The sequence below is a fragment of the Lates calcarifer genome, linkage group LG16_LG22, assembly GCF_001640805.2.
Source record: "Lates calcarifer isolate ASB-BC8 linkage group LG16_LG22, TLL_Latcal_v3, whole genome shotgun sequence".
NCBI classification, from domain to species: Eukaryota; Metazoa; Chordata; class Actinopteri; family Centropomidae; genus Lates; species Lates calcarifer.
In genome coordinates, this window is record NC_066848.1 from 8,591,747 (window position 1) to 8,605,657 (window position 13,911).

The 13,911-nt window shown below is 41.4% G+C and overlaps 1 protein-coding gene across 1 annotated transcript in view; it reads left to right on the forward strand.

Annotated features, from left to right (window-relative positions):
* tet1 (tet methylcytosine dioxygenase 1) overlaps positions 1-13,911 on the forward strand; it is a 29,375-nt gene that overhangs the window by 3,902 nt on the left and 11,562 nt on the right.

Genomic DNA, 13,911 nt, shown 5'->3' on the forward strand with positions numbered 1-13,911 from the left:
CGCTGTCACATGACTGGCAGCAGCTCAGCACGTGGTTAGAGTATGAGTCTGTTGTGTGTTTGTGTGTGTATGTGCAAGTGTGAGTGTGTACAAGCAGGAGAATAAGCTATTTTATGAGTTGCACATAGCGTGTGTGTTTGTGTGTGTGCATGCTTGTTTGTGTGGATTGGTATGGCTATGTAATTAAAGCCAATTTGAGCCGGATGTTTTTGCAGAGTGGCACTGAACGGCATTGTGAACGCATATTTTAGGAGAGAAACCAGGAAGACAGTGAACATCTATGACACTGGTTTAGAGAGGAATTTTTCTCAATCAGTTTTACAGCAGTAAAAAACAATGTAACAATGTGAAAAGGGCCACTTATAGTGATGAACTCCAGCTTTACATAGAGTTATAGTTTTAGTTCATTGTTTATCTGTCTGAATCACAACTTTACTGTTCACTCTCACTGCTCTCATAGAATCATTTTCAGCCACAACAGGTTGCCGCTGTCAGTTAGAGAGCTCTAAAAATCCGTAGTACACTACCTGCACAGCACAAAAAGGCTCATAGGCAAAGTTAGCAACTAGCTGGTGACCATAGTGGAGCATTTAGCAGCAAAACAGCCAGATATTTCTTTCAGGAAATGGTAGAGCTAAAAGAGAATAAATATTGGACTTACATCCACCAGGTGCCCAGAAATATGACTCCACATGGGTGATAACATTGCCATATCACCCTAAAAGGTGATGACATGTCAATGCTGGGTTCAGAACTCCAGAAGTGGCAAAAAATGTATGTATGTCTCTGTAATCCTTATTAAAGCCACATAAGAAGTATGTTTACCTCATTGTTTTGGTTTCCGGCGCTGTATACTGTTGGGTCAAGTCTTACCACTCTTATCAGCCACTTTTCCAACTGCAACAGGCAGCTATTTTCAGCAAACAAGCGCTGATAAACCAACTACATACTGCCTGCCCAGCACCAAATTTTGCAACTAGCTGGTGAAGAAAATCCAACACGTAATAGCCTAAAGACCCATATATTTTCTCAGGAGTTGGTCAAGACCAAAACAGAGCCAAAAGGCTAGTGAACATTTCACTGTGTCCAGAGAGTCCAGAAACATGACTTCAAGAAGATAATAAGAAGGAAAGAAGGAAAAGTGTAAGAAGGAAAGTGTTTGCTTGTGTTTTAAAAATCACAAAAAATTGATATGGAAATATTATATCAGGATTGTGTGGTTTCCAGCTTGTTTGTTATTCTGCCACCTAGAGGCTAAAACTGATTACTGCATGTTTAATCCAAAGCAATGTTTGCACACCATTTAAGCTGTACATGGAACTTTATAAAGTAGTATTGAAATTATTTGGATGAGCGCAGAGCATGTGTATATGGGTCTTCACCTATAATGTACTTTGTGTAGGGACAGCAGGCCAGTCAGTCAGTTTTTTGGGTGGGAATGAGAGTTCCTCACAGCAGCTGGCTACTATATCTACATAACCACGTACATAGTTCAGTGGTGTGCATGTGGCTGGGGGAGGCATGTGTGCACACAACTGTGAGTGAGGGTCCATGTGGCTGTGTATTCTTGTGTGTGCAAGCGTGCATGCATCCACTGGCAGAGCCCTCAGAGTGGTAGCAGTGGCAGTAGCAGATTAGAGCTGATTATATAACACCTGCAGTATTAGTAGTGAAGACCTTTGTGCACTATTTCAGAGTATAAGAGGGGGCGAGGAGGGAAAGATCAGGCCAGGCAGAGATTTAAAAACATATTATTTGGAATACCCTGAAATGTGGGTCAGTGTGTGTGTGTGGCTCAGATTCAAAGACATATTTACAGTGTATGTGGTTGTGACTTTTGACTGTATTAGACCATATTTGTGTTTGTGTGCATGCATGCTGCTGTTTGGGTGACACATTGAAAGTAAAATAACAACTACAGACCCACTTTCAATCAAGTAACAGAGCTAGTTGTTGTTTCCTCATTTCTCCTATCTGGCATAACCTTGGTCTACAAAAATATATAGCAATACCAATGTTTGTGGTTTGGGAACTGGTTCTTGTTTTGGTTCTGTGTAACTGCAGGGGTGGAGCCTGCACCAGGTACTGTAAGCCAGTGCTGTCAGGACAGATGGTATCATGGTGAGCTGTAGGTCAAATCCTCAACTTCATCCTTTACTTAATTCTAGATGCAGAACATGTAGAGCAGGGCTGCCTCTTGTCTTGTATTTAAATGTACACCACTTTGTGAAAGTATGTGTGTTGACTTTATGTGTACTTGTAGCGTGAGTAAGATGTTCAAATACTTGCTGGCCAGTCTTGCTGATCAAGCTCCCACACCCTTTCAACGAATGTTTCTAACTCTAGGAGAATATGAAAAAAAAGGGACAGAGGCCAAAGAGGAGTTCATGTAGTGGCATGTAAATTCTGTTACTGGTTTTACCATAATGAGCTACCAGTGGTTGATTTTGCTGTGATCTGATCTGATTTGATTTGATTTGATTTGGTCATTAAACATTATATACATGACATATTTGCAAAAATACACACACAACACAGACTCAGCAGGGTAAGGGTTAAGTATGCAAAGACAAAATACTCAAAAACACTAAAAACTGTTTTGGTTGTGTGTTTGTAAGAAAAAGAGTATGTGTCATGCATAGAGTGGAGCTTTGCTTTTAAAAATGTCTGGTTTCACTCAGGCTTGATGGCCCCCTCATGGCCTCGCCTTGTATTGGGCAGTGAGGACAAGGCTGAGACCTGGCCCTGAACACACACATAAACACACACATGTTAGCGCATACACACTAGAAATGAAACCCTACAGTTCATAGAGTGCAAAAGCTCCTGTATTTGTAGAGTGAATTTGACTGAAAGTCCTGACATGTTTAGAGCTGTAGGCTGCATAACTGAGTCACTTTTTTATGAACTCACAATGGTAATGTCAGCACTCACAGACAATGTCATCAACATTCACATCTCAGGAGAATAGCTCAAAACGCATTACAACACACCACCACTGGCATTTGAACAAAGAGGAAGTGACCCGTTGTGTAAATAGTTGCCCCTCAGTCAGTCAGTGCTGGTAGCACACAAACTCCTAAATGTGTAATGTAATCTACACATTAAGGGTAGAGTATATTGAATTTTTTGCAGCTCTGATCATTCCTATTGTACTAAGCTGATACAGTATTTTCCATTTCAGTGTGTAACACCACTTGTATCAGTTCATTTTTCCATTACACTGTAGCTGTAACACTCAGTGCATCTGGAGTTGAAATATATGTGACTTGTTTTAGACAAATGCAAAAAGGGACAGCGTTCACAGGCGGTATTGGTAACTATTTGTGAGTGCTGTTGTCTCCTTCTGTCGCTGCATTTATCAAGAGAATGCACCTGGTGAGGTGAACTTTATGTGAGTTTGAGGTGCACCATAATTACATAGCAAAGGAGGCATTCAGTGCAGTACAATGCAACTGCAGGTGGACACTAGTGTAGTCACTGTTTGCTTTGGCATTAAAGCAGATATTCAAAGCTGTTTGTTTCTGTCTGCGTGTGAATGAGCCTTACCTGCATGTTTGTGTCAAAGGGGATGTTTGTGCATATGGCTGTATGTGTGTTTGCATGAAGACTTTTCTCACTGCCCATAGTTCAGGCCATCATGCACCAAAACTCCCTTTGTTCTCAAATGGATCCAGCTTAATGTAAAGTGAGAGTGATTTGTCCCTGCAGACACTCCTGTCAAGTCTACACTCCTCTTCCCCCCTCTTAACACACAGCAGTGGAGGTCTTCAGCACCGACGGTTACCATGGTGACCCCATTGTCTGGTGCTGACCTTTGACCTGCCTCGGTTGTCTGATGGAGTATTCTCAGGGTCGTAATGAGGATTAGTGGAGATAACCGGTGGACACGCACCACTCTGGGTTTAAGGCTTTGAACTCGGTAACCTACATCCAGGTAATTAGGTTAAACTACGCAGGTTGTCCATAGTGGGTCAGCAGCAAGTTGGAGCTGTCTACATGGGATGAACACGTCAGACAAGGCAAAATTACCTGCATTATGTCTCTAAATCCACCCATTCACTGAGGTAATTACACTTGTTTATGTTGCCAATAAACTGTCAATACTACACTATTACATATTAAGGGTGAAATTTCTTTGCATCATTGCAACAGAAATATGAAAATTACAAGACATGTTCTGTTTTTTATAGTCTTTATGCACTATTTTTTAAAATAATTTTTTGTGACACAGTTGCATGTTGTGACACTATGTTTTACTGCTGTGCAAGCAACTTTATCCCATGCAATATCATTCATATTGAGTCAATCAATCTGCCACATGTATAAAGATTTAGAACACTGATGTTAATAATAATCCAAATTACTTCACAATACTGTAATAATGTTCTCAAAGCCAGGACTGGACTATACACACTCACAAATACTCACATATTTAATGGCAATTAATCTCGATTATACTTTATCTGCCTGTTCTGCATTTAGATTTTTGCTAAACAGTCTTACTACAGCATGCAGGGCACAGTGAATCATGTGAATGAAAATATGTATAACGCAACTGTAAAATGTTGCAACACTTGTCAGAGTTGACACTAAGTCACTGGTGCTGCTATCTGAGTAATATTATCCAGAATAAAATTTAATGTTTCAGTGTGTTTGCATCATTCATTTTAATATTGCTATTCAAGTTAAAATTAACCATAAAATAATTTAAGCCAGTATTATTACCCTTGCCCCGTATCAAGTTCAGTAAACTGCACACACACTTGGAACATCTTTCTTTTGCGGCCATGACTCAGGTCCTACATGCCTTTCATGCACATAGAGATCATAAAGAGATCTTTTACTCACTGAGCATAAAAGACTGAAACTCACAACTCTTAATAATTCTGCAACATCTGTAATTATCAATGTAGGCATAATGTTTACTGTGATATGTTATCTTTCTTTAAATTTTAAAGTTTCAAGTCTCCCTACTGTATTGAAGTGAAATGCAACAACTGGCTACCTGGAATGTAGGAAACCTTGTAGGAAATTATCAGCAGTAATATGAGGTGTTTGTGATTTGTGCATGAATGGTCCTTTAACAAACAGAACTCTTTTTTCTAAGCCATGACAGAGTTTGGTGTGTCACTCTGCATTCTGTGTTTGTCATTGAAAGAGAAAATCATCTCCTTTCACAAAAATGAGAACAGGTTCCCATACATATGCGATGTGGGCACTCTGGCAGTGAGCTGAAGGACAGCTGCACATCCACACTCTCTCTTTTTTTTCCCCCTCTTCATTACGTAAACGTGTGGGACAGAAGGGGGCTGAGGTAGCGAGGAAGATTCGTGAAATGTCAGAGACACTGCCAACACTTAAACTGAGCCAACTCATTATGACCAAGCAGAGTGCGTAGTGCTTTAGCCTACTCGCTCTCGTCGGACTTCTCCTCATCTTCGGCACAGACGCACATTTTGTTACATGAGCATGCCTCTGATGAGGGCTGCTTTGTATTTTCTGTTAACCTGGTCCAAGCCAATTAGATTAAAAACAACCCTGTGAGGTAGTTATCTGTAATAGCTGCAGGGCTTGGGTAGTGGCCCAGAAAAAGGGTCTATAGACCAGGGGAAATGTCTATTTTATTTGATTTAGGGCTGAGTTATTTGGCCAGAGCCCACCATACATCAGAGCAGATGTATGGCCCAGGCTGTGCCCAGTTGAAGACTTACATCCAACCAGGTCATTTAATGACATGGGACTCCACTCAGATGCCATCTGTTTGCTTTAATGCAAATTCAGCTGTCAGTCTTTTGTAGTGTAAAAGCATCTTGTAAACACATGGCAGTTTCTTAGTGTTTTAGTCCCTATAATATTTATAACTCAGCAAGATATTTGTAGAGTTAAACTTTGATGCCATTAATGTTCCACCCCTGAGCTCTCTTTGGGTCTTTGCATCTGTGAGTTTGTGCCGTGTTCTGACTGCTGTAAGGCTTTAAGTCCCTGGATAAGCTTTGAAGTCGTGCCACTTGGTTTCTCTGGGTGAAAAGAAATCCTCACTTTGCCCCCCAAAAGAAATGCCACTCAAATCCTACCAAGGGCACACAATGGCCTCCTTCTGGAGAGCTTATTCATGCATCAGCTTGACCTGGCTAATGGAGAATATAGCTTATACACCTGAAGAGGATAAAAACTCTCATCTTCTTGCTCCCTCCTGTCATTATACCTAAAGAGTCTCCACCATAGAATACCATCCACTGAGTTATTCTTTTGCCTTGTCGTGTTTTCCCTTTGTTCATCATTGATTATCCTCTCAGCCCTCAGTCATTAATGCACCACTGCAGTTTGCATGCGTCCATCAGCACACATGTATGCATATGTCTGTGTGTGCGTGTGTCCACACACACGTGCAGTCATATGGCCAACATGCTTACTCAGCATGTTGCACGAGCACAAACTTAAGTAAACCTTTTCCTGTCTCATTGTTAGAGGATCTGGGGCCCCCATGGTGCTCAGCCTGCATAGTGTTTGTGTGTGTATTTGGGTCAGTGTGTGTGCGTGTGTGTCAATACTTAATTGTGCGTTTGAACAGATGTTTGTCTTAAATCCACTGAAAAAAAATCAACAGGTACAGACACAGATTAATACATGAAAAGACAAAGCAGGCACACGATTAAAGAGGACATTCTGTTGATGCATCCAAGGTGTAAAGTTCATCCCTGCTCTTCTTGATGGGCTGTAGGTGTGAGAGTTGGTGTGACCCCACTATCTCTTCATGTTGACCAACCACGTCTGGCCCTTAAATTGAGTCCATGTGGGTTTAGGGTGTGGTGTTCAATGGTGCACATTTCCTCCCAAGAGTGGGACTGTAGTATATTACATAACACACTGTGTGTTTATGTGTGTGAAATGGAATTTTGAATGTGAATCCATTGTGTCCTTAAAATAGCCTCACCCATGGGCAACAAACTATCCATACAGGAAGTGTGAAAGCTACAAACATGCATTTGTATTTGTGTGTGTTTGCTGAGGAAGCAGAGAGCATGTAGTTCAGTGAGTGCAGAGAGTGCAGAGAGCTATTGTGTCGACATTTAGTCAAAGTCTTGGGTCCACAGATGTTCTTTTGGAAAAGTGAGTAGTGTGATATGTGAGCAGCCTCTGGAGTCTGCTGAATATGAGCCATAGTGCTGCCTCCTCTCAGGTAACACAGACTTTATGGTTTCAAGGTTCTCCTCAAGGAAGATCAGTTTTCATATGGCCTCAGTCTGGCTTCATGGGATCAAAATGCAAATGTTGGAGTTTGCATATACATTACTACTCCTTATTTGTAGTCTCTTGACATTTGTGTATGTTGGTCCTTTGGGCTTTGACCTGTGCAAAAAGGTGCTTGTGTGTTTGTGATTGTGTGGACTGGATGTGCAGAATGGGGACAGGTTCAAGCTCAGTTGTGTTTTCTCATTTTCCCATGATTGTTACCACTCATTTCAGCACCTGACCAATACAGGACACTGGCCCTCCCTCTATTCAAAGACAGTATCTGATGTTGTGAACACGTACTGAACCAAATTGTCTATCATTACATTAAGAATGAGTATAACATTATACTTGAACTGCCCAAATCTTTCCCTGACAAGCCATAGAAATATTTAGCTTTGTAGCAACGGATAAGCTGCAAGCCTGTGATTTATAGTGGCCGTCAGCACAACGCTGACGAGGGAGAAAATGATAGGACTGTTGTTTATTTACTTGCTAGAACCTGAAAATGAGCAGCTTACCATGAAGACACTGATCCACAAAAGTCAGAGCCCTGTGTGCTCTCACTGAAAGCTCTCACTCAGAGCACTCTCAAGTGGACAAACTTCTCTGTAGCGCCACTGGCAGTAAATTGGCTCAATCTATGGCTTTCCATTACTTTAATTACTTCTTACTTATCAGCCATTATAACATTCCAACAATTATATCTGACACTTGCAGTGTCCACGCTACCTTTCACAGACCATAATAGATGGGAAGTCACAACTTTACTAGAGAACAAAGAAAAGGAGTAATTACCGCAGACTACTCCTTCAGAGATCTTTAGCTTTTCCATGCAAATGAGAGACAAGTTTACATTAGCGTCAGCAGTAATGACAACTATTGGCAACATTTGTGTTTGGCACAGCTCCATCACCGGGCTAGTCTCCAGCGGGTCAGCCTCCAGATGTGTCAGAGACAGTTTACGACTGTGGTGCAGGGTGACTTTCTTTACCTCGCCTGTGTGCTTGTGTACTGTGGCTTAGGGTGATTAATGTCCAGACTACTTGTTCCTAATGAGAGCTGGGCAGCTCGTTAAAGGGGAAAAACATATGGGACACTTAAAGAGCTGCAAATTAAGGGTGTGGTGGAATATTGTTAGTAGTTGTGGAGTATTTTCAGATGAAGGAATGGAGTGGTTGCGGGAGGAGGAATGGTTTGAAGGTTGAGATGCACTGTACAGCCTGTGCACTTTATACTTTGTATTTTAAACTCTTAATTTTTAAGATAGAGATGTACCGTACTGTGCACGTTTAAAGAAATTGTGGAATAATGTAATTTTTTGTACATCTTAATATCTGACTTGATACCAGAGAATCAAAGGTTACACAAGTCAATCAGAGAAGAGTTGTTTGTTTAAACTAATGTTACAGGCAGAGGGTAAACCGCAAATTATTTCAATATATCATGGAGGAGTGAAGACACAGTTTCTGTGTATCATTTCATTTGATCCAGCTATTGAATTGTATAGTTTAAAATTGATTGTTAAGTCAATGCTATCACACCAAACGCAGTAACTGCATAAAGGCTTTCAGCAGCACATGCCAGTTAATAGTTGACATGACAACAGTTGGTAGGTGTGTATTTTACACAGGCTTGTTTTATTGTTTATGTTGGTGTAACCTGTTTAACAGTAGTTTGTGGTGTCCATAAACCTGTCAGACAGCCTCTTTCAGAGGAAAGCTCACCAATATATGTCACAGTGAATCTGAGGACATTTCTAATAACTCAGATAAGACTCTCCCTATTTTTTTTGTAAGCATGGAAACTGGGATAAACCAGTTACCATCATAAAATGTCCAGATGTAAGGTGGGTCTTATGCATCCATTACTTTTAGTCAATGAATTTATTATTGAGTAATGCAGCAGTGATACGCTGAACTATGCATATGTCTGCAGGTATAAATGACACATACAAACTGATTTTGCAGGTGTCCATACAAGTTTAGCTCGTCTGTTTCAGGGTTTAACACTGAAAAGTTACTGTATGTGTCCTCATGGATGGGCAGTATTAATTCTAAATATGCAGGCACTAATCCACATTATGATGAAACAGCTAAAAATAACAATTGTTGTAATGTGGACTGAGGTTTTCTGCTACTTAAACAGTGCTAGAGAAATGTTACTTTGTGGGATGAAGTTTGCTCCAGCACACCACACACATGCATTGTGTGTACTTTAACTGTTTGATCTGCATCTGTGTTTGTTTTATAGTCAGGAAACTGGGAAAATGACTTATGTTGAATATGACTTGTATTAGATGGCATTCGTGCATTAATAGATACACAATAAAATTGTCACCTGTTTGCTTATGCCAAAAGCTATCCATTCAACAAAATAAATCTAAATAATGAGACATAAACAATTGCACCCAGTAGCCACCTCCGTGTATAAATGTTAAGAGACACTGTCTGCTGACTTTGTTCCAAGGCACATATGCATGAAGCCACACCATACAGGAGTTTGACTATGATAAGTTGTAAGCATCTAACTGACCAACTGCCTGACTGACTGTTGAACTCTGTAGTGCGATAAACACAGCCTTGCAGCAATAGGACTAAGGACACAAACCTTTACTATACTTTTCATCTTCAAAAATGGCACCCCACTATTGTAGTTAATTGTTAATACTGTGACATACATTAATCCTGTCACAGGTGTGCATACATTATGTATTTTTCTTGGACTTTCACTGAACTGAGGACTACTTTTGACTACTGGTTGTAACATGCTCATGAATACCTTTTGAGATTTTGACATGGCTTACTGGTAAGTCTGTCTCAGTCTCAGTATGGCTGCCTCTTCCAGCATGACCTGCTTGTGCTGTTTTCATGTTTATTCCATGCTGGACTGGAATATAGTCTTCATTGTTCTGTCTGCATGAAGCAGAATGCTCTCTGCTTCCACAGACACACGGCTGAGGTTGGTTACTAGAGTGTTACAGACAGGCACTGGTTCAGGCTGCCTTCATGTTTCCATGTCCTGGTGTGACCTCAGCGTCTTGGCCACATGGTTGCCTTTAAAAGGAGGGAGTACTTTATTCTCTCATAACATTTTTCTCTCTTTTTGTCTTTTGCTTTCTGTCTCCTCGTTTTTTTCCTCTAACCACAGCTTTTCCTCAGGGAGACGTCTAGAAAGAGAAAAAGGTTTTGGGGATGGATGAGAGAATGAGAGGAAGGGTTGTCGAGACAGTGAGAGAAAGAAGAGTACGGATGCTGTGAACATCCTCTTTTTTGCTAGATCATGTGGGAAGTTGAGGTGTTGCCGAAAATTATGCTGCGATGCGGATGGCACTGTTTGTAATAGTTTACAAGGCAAGGCATTATGTAACTGCCCGATGTCTAATACTGTGTCTAATGGGACAGAATGCACCACTTCCTTATAATATAATAGATCACATGCCTTAAAACTGCGGGGAAATAGTTTAAGAGGGAGGAAGACATAGTCACAAACATCTGCAAACTGGCCAGTGTCATTGTCATGTGATGTTGTCCTCTGCTTATCAGAATAAGAGTTTTACTCAAGGGTTTAAAAATGTTTTCCATTATTAATTAATCTATATTATATATTATAATATATCTATATTCTTTATACTATTCTTTAGCATTTTGTCTATAAAATGCTAAAGAATAACCATCAGAGCTCAAGCTGAAGTCTTCAAATTGTTCTTTTTTGGTTTTCCTGATCAACAGTCTGACACCTAAAGATATGTGATTTAGGTTGATATACAAAAGGTAAAAGAAGCATGTGAAGCTGGGAGAAGCACATTTTTGGCATTTTTCCTTGATAAGGCTCTTAGGCAATCAATCAGTTTATATCAATTATAGATAAAAAATGTTCTGCCTATCGACTAATCATTTAATGGACTCATCATTTCAACAGTGGGGCAAGGAATTCAGTGAAAATGACCAAGATCCCAAAAGGAGTGTTGGTAAGCTGCTTCAGGGGTTAATATCTCAGTGGTGACGGATTTGTTTTCCTCTGATCCAGATCCAGCATGTGTGCAGTATCCGTTCCACAGCTTGCCTCCAATCCATGTGCGTAGGGCTGGAGTAAAAAGCCCACATAGGGGATCCTTTGTTTAGGAGAGTCTAGGCATGGAAGATAATTCACAAGCCGCTAAGGTCCTCACGCCATTGGCTGATGAGGCTCTGTCTGCGTCTGCAAAAGGCATCCCGTATGTGTGTGTGCCTATGTCTGTATGTGTGCGGCGAGTGTGTGCGCGTCTGCTGTAGCAGCACTTTGCTACAGCAGCTCACAGTCGCCCTAGTCATGACACCCAGGAGCTTGCCCTGCGTACGGCTACTGTAGCCAGCTTTTCTTTTGAGGCTGAAGGAAGGCAAAGCAAGATGGCCACCAATACCTTTTAGGGATATGCTGCCTAAACTGGAGGGGCTTCCTCCGAGGACAGACAAGGTAAAGGCAGCTGGAGTGTTCACCCTGGGGTCTATTGTCTCGCTGCAGATGGGTCAGCTACAGTGGAGCTCATCTAGAGGTTATCGTCTGTTGTCTCTCTCTCTCTCTGCCACCCTGGATTTAGCTGATTGGAGCGCTTTATTTGGAAGCTGGTGTTGTTATTGTTCCTACTGAATCACTGAGGATCTGGGCTTCTGTGTGTTTGGCTTGTCTTTTCCAGGTGGGTTTAAAGGATGTGACAACAAAGTCAGCAACAAAGAGGTCAGTTTCCACGGTAACAGACACCCCTCTTCTCTTTCCCCATTGCATGTTTTTTTTAACCGTTGCGTTGTATGAAGAGCCCCTTTGCTTCCCCTTTTCTTTCTTGCAGTGTTTTGGACAGCCATATTTCTACACCTGCTGTTCAGCAGAGAAGTGGAGTGCTTGTAAGCCTTGGGTTGTAACTTGTAATCTGGCAGGCTTTACTTGTTTGGCTGCAGTAGTAATTGTATTATTATTGTGTGGTTTGTGGAGAAGGTCCCTCTGTTACTGATGCTGTCTTAATCTGTATCATTTTTATCATTAATTAAGCTCTGATTCATACTGGTATACTCTGAGCCGGTTCTTTCAAATTTACTAGCCTAATTTCCACCCATGAGACCTTCTTTGTCATTGTTCTTCTTTTTTATGTAGTGTGTTTTGTGTGTTCACTACGTGACATTGAGCTCGGCGCATACAGGAAATGCTCTCTCAATGAATGAAGTAAATTTTCACGTGTTGAGAGAAACACATACAAACCACTACTTACACTCTCAGCCAGGAAGGAAGCCTGTTTTTTCAGTGCTTCATTGTGAAGAGTGTTGTGAGGAGGAGATGTGTGATCTCTGCACAAAGTGAACCAGAGAAATGAAGTGAACAAGATGAACACAGTTACAAGTTATTCATGAATTCTAGGCTCTCTCTTTGTCAGAGTGGCTCAGCTGAAGTGTTTGCACATATGTGAACATGTTTACATGTACTGAATAGGTGAGTGTGTTTATGTTAAGAATGGATACACACTTCTACAAACCTCCCTGGAGACGCATCTCTTGAGAGAGGGTTGTTAGGATTCAAGCGGCGACCACACTTCTGTTGCTAGGGTAGGTCTCTGAACCTTTAGCTACACTTTCTACTGTTATGTTTTGTTGATTTTTAAAGCTTTGATAGGAGTAGCAGTTTGGTACAAGTTTGTCAAACACAAAAAAGGGACTGTGTTTGCATGTAGAACAGCACAGTACAGTGTAAGTGACCTGAGACACCCTGAGGCAGACACAACATGCACAACACAAAGACACAGCCCTAACACATCGCAGACCCAGCTCTCTCCAGAGACCCAGTGGCTAAATGAGAGCACATGACTCTGCATTTACATCCTGCATTGGGCTTTTTGTTATCACAAGGCTAAATGTAACATAATTAGAAACAGGGGCTCTACTTTGATGTCAGCCTCAGATCGTGAACACTTGGGTGCACAAATGGATGCACAGTCAGGCACACGCATACACATGCATAGAGACGCGTGTGTCTGGTGCACTACTGGAAGCCGGCCAGTGCTGCTTTGTCATTGAAAGCAGTTTATTGTGACAGACACACTGCCTTTTCCCCCCTCTCTCTCTCCCTGCTCCCCATCCTTTTCCCTCTTTTTCTCGCTGCCTCATTTGAACGTCACGGTGGCTCATTTCCACGTGTTGTGCAGAGCATGTATCTTGCCCTGTTGTATTGCCAACTTCGGTATTGCCTCAGCCTAAGCTCCAGCTATCTGTTGCATCAGCATTGTGTTTCTGGTTGTAAGGTACCGTCCTGACAGTCAAACAACAGTTCATTGTCAACTTACAAGAGAAACCCTCCCTTCACCTTCTTTAACACTGTTTTAATAAACAGCTTTCGGCAGTGTGCCATGCATTCCTGTGGATAACTGGCCAAGAACATACACAAGGTGGTGCCATGTTTAAATATCTCCAGCACAGCTACACTGTTGGTAAATATGGGAAACATTTTCAGCTGTCTCAGCCATCACTGGTAAACAAAACACCCAGCTCACCAGCACAAGTCCCACATCGGCACAGAACAAAAGTTTCTATCTAGAACATTGTGTTGTATGGATTTTCATCAGTTAGACAGGGCAGAAAATCATTGCAGAGGAAGCAGATAAAGAATTTTTTCCCAATGACATTGGCTTTAATTGTCCTAACAAAACTACTT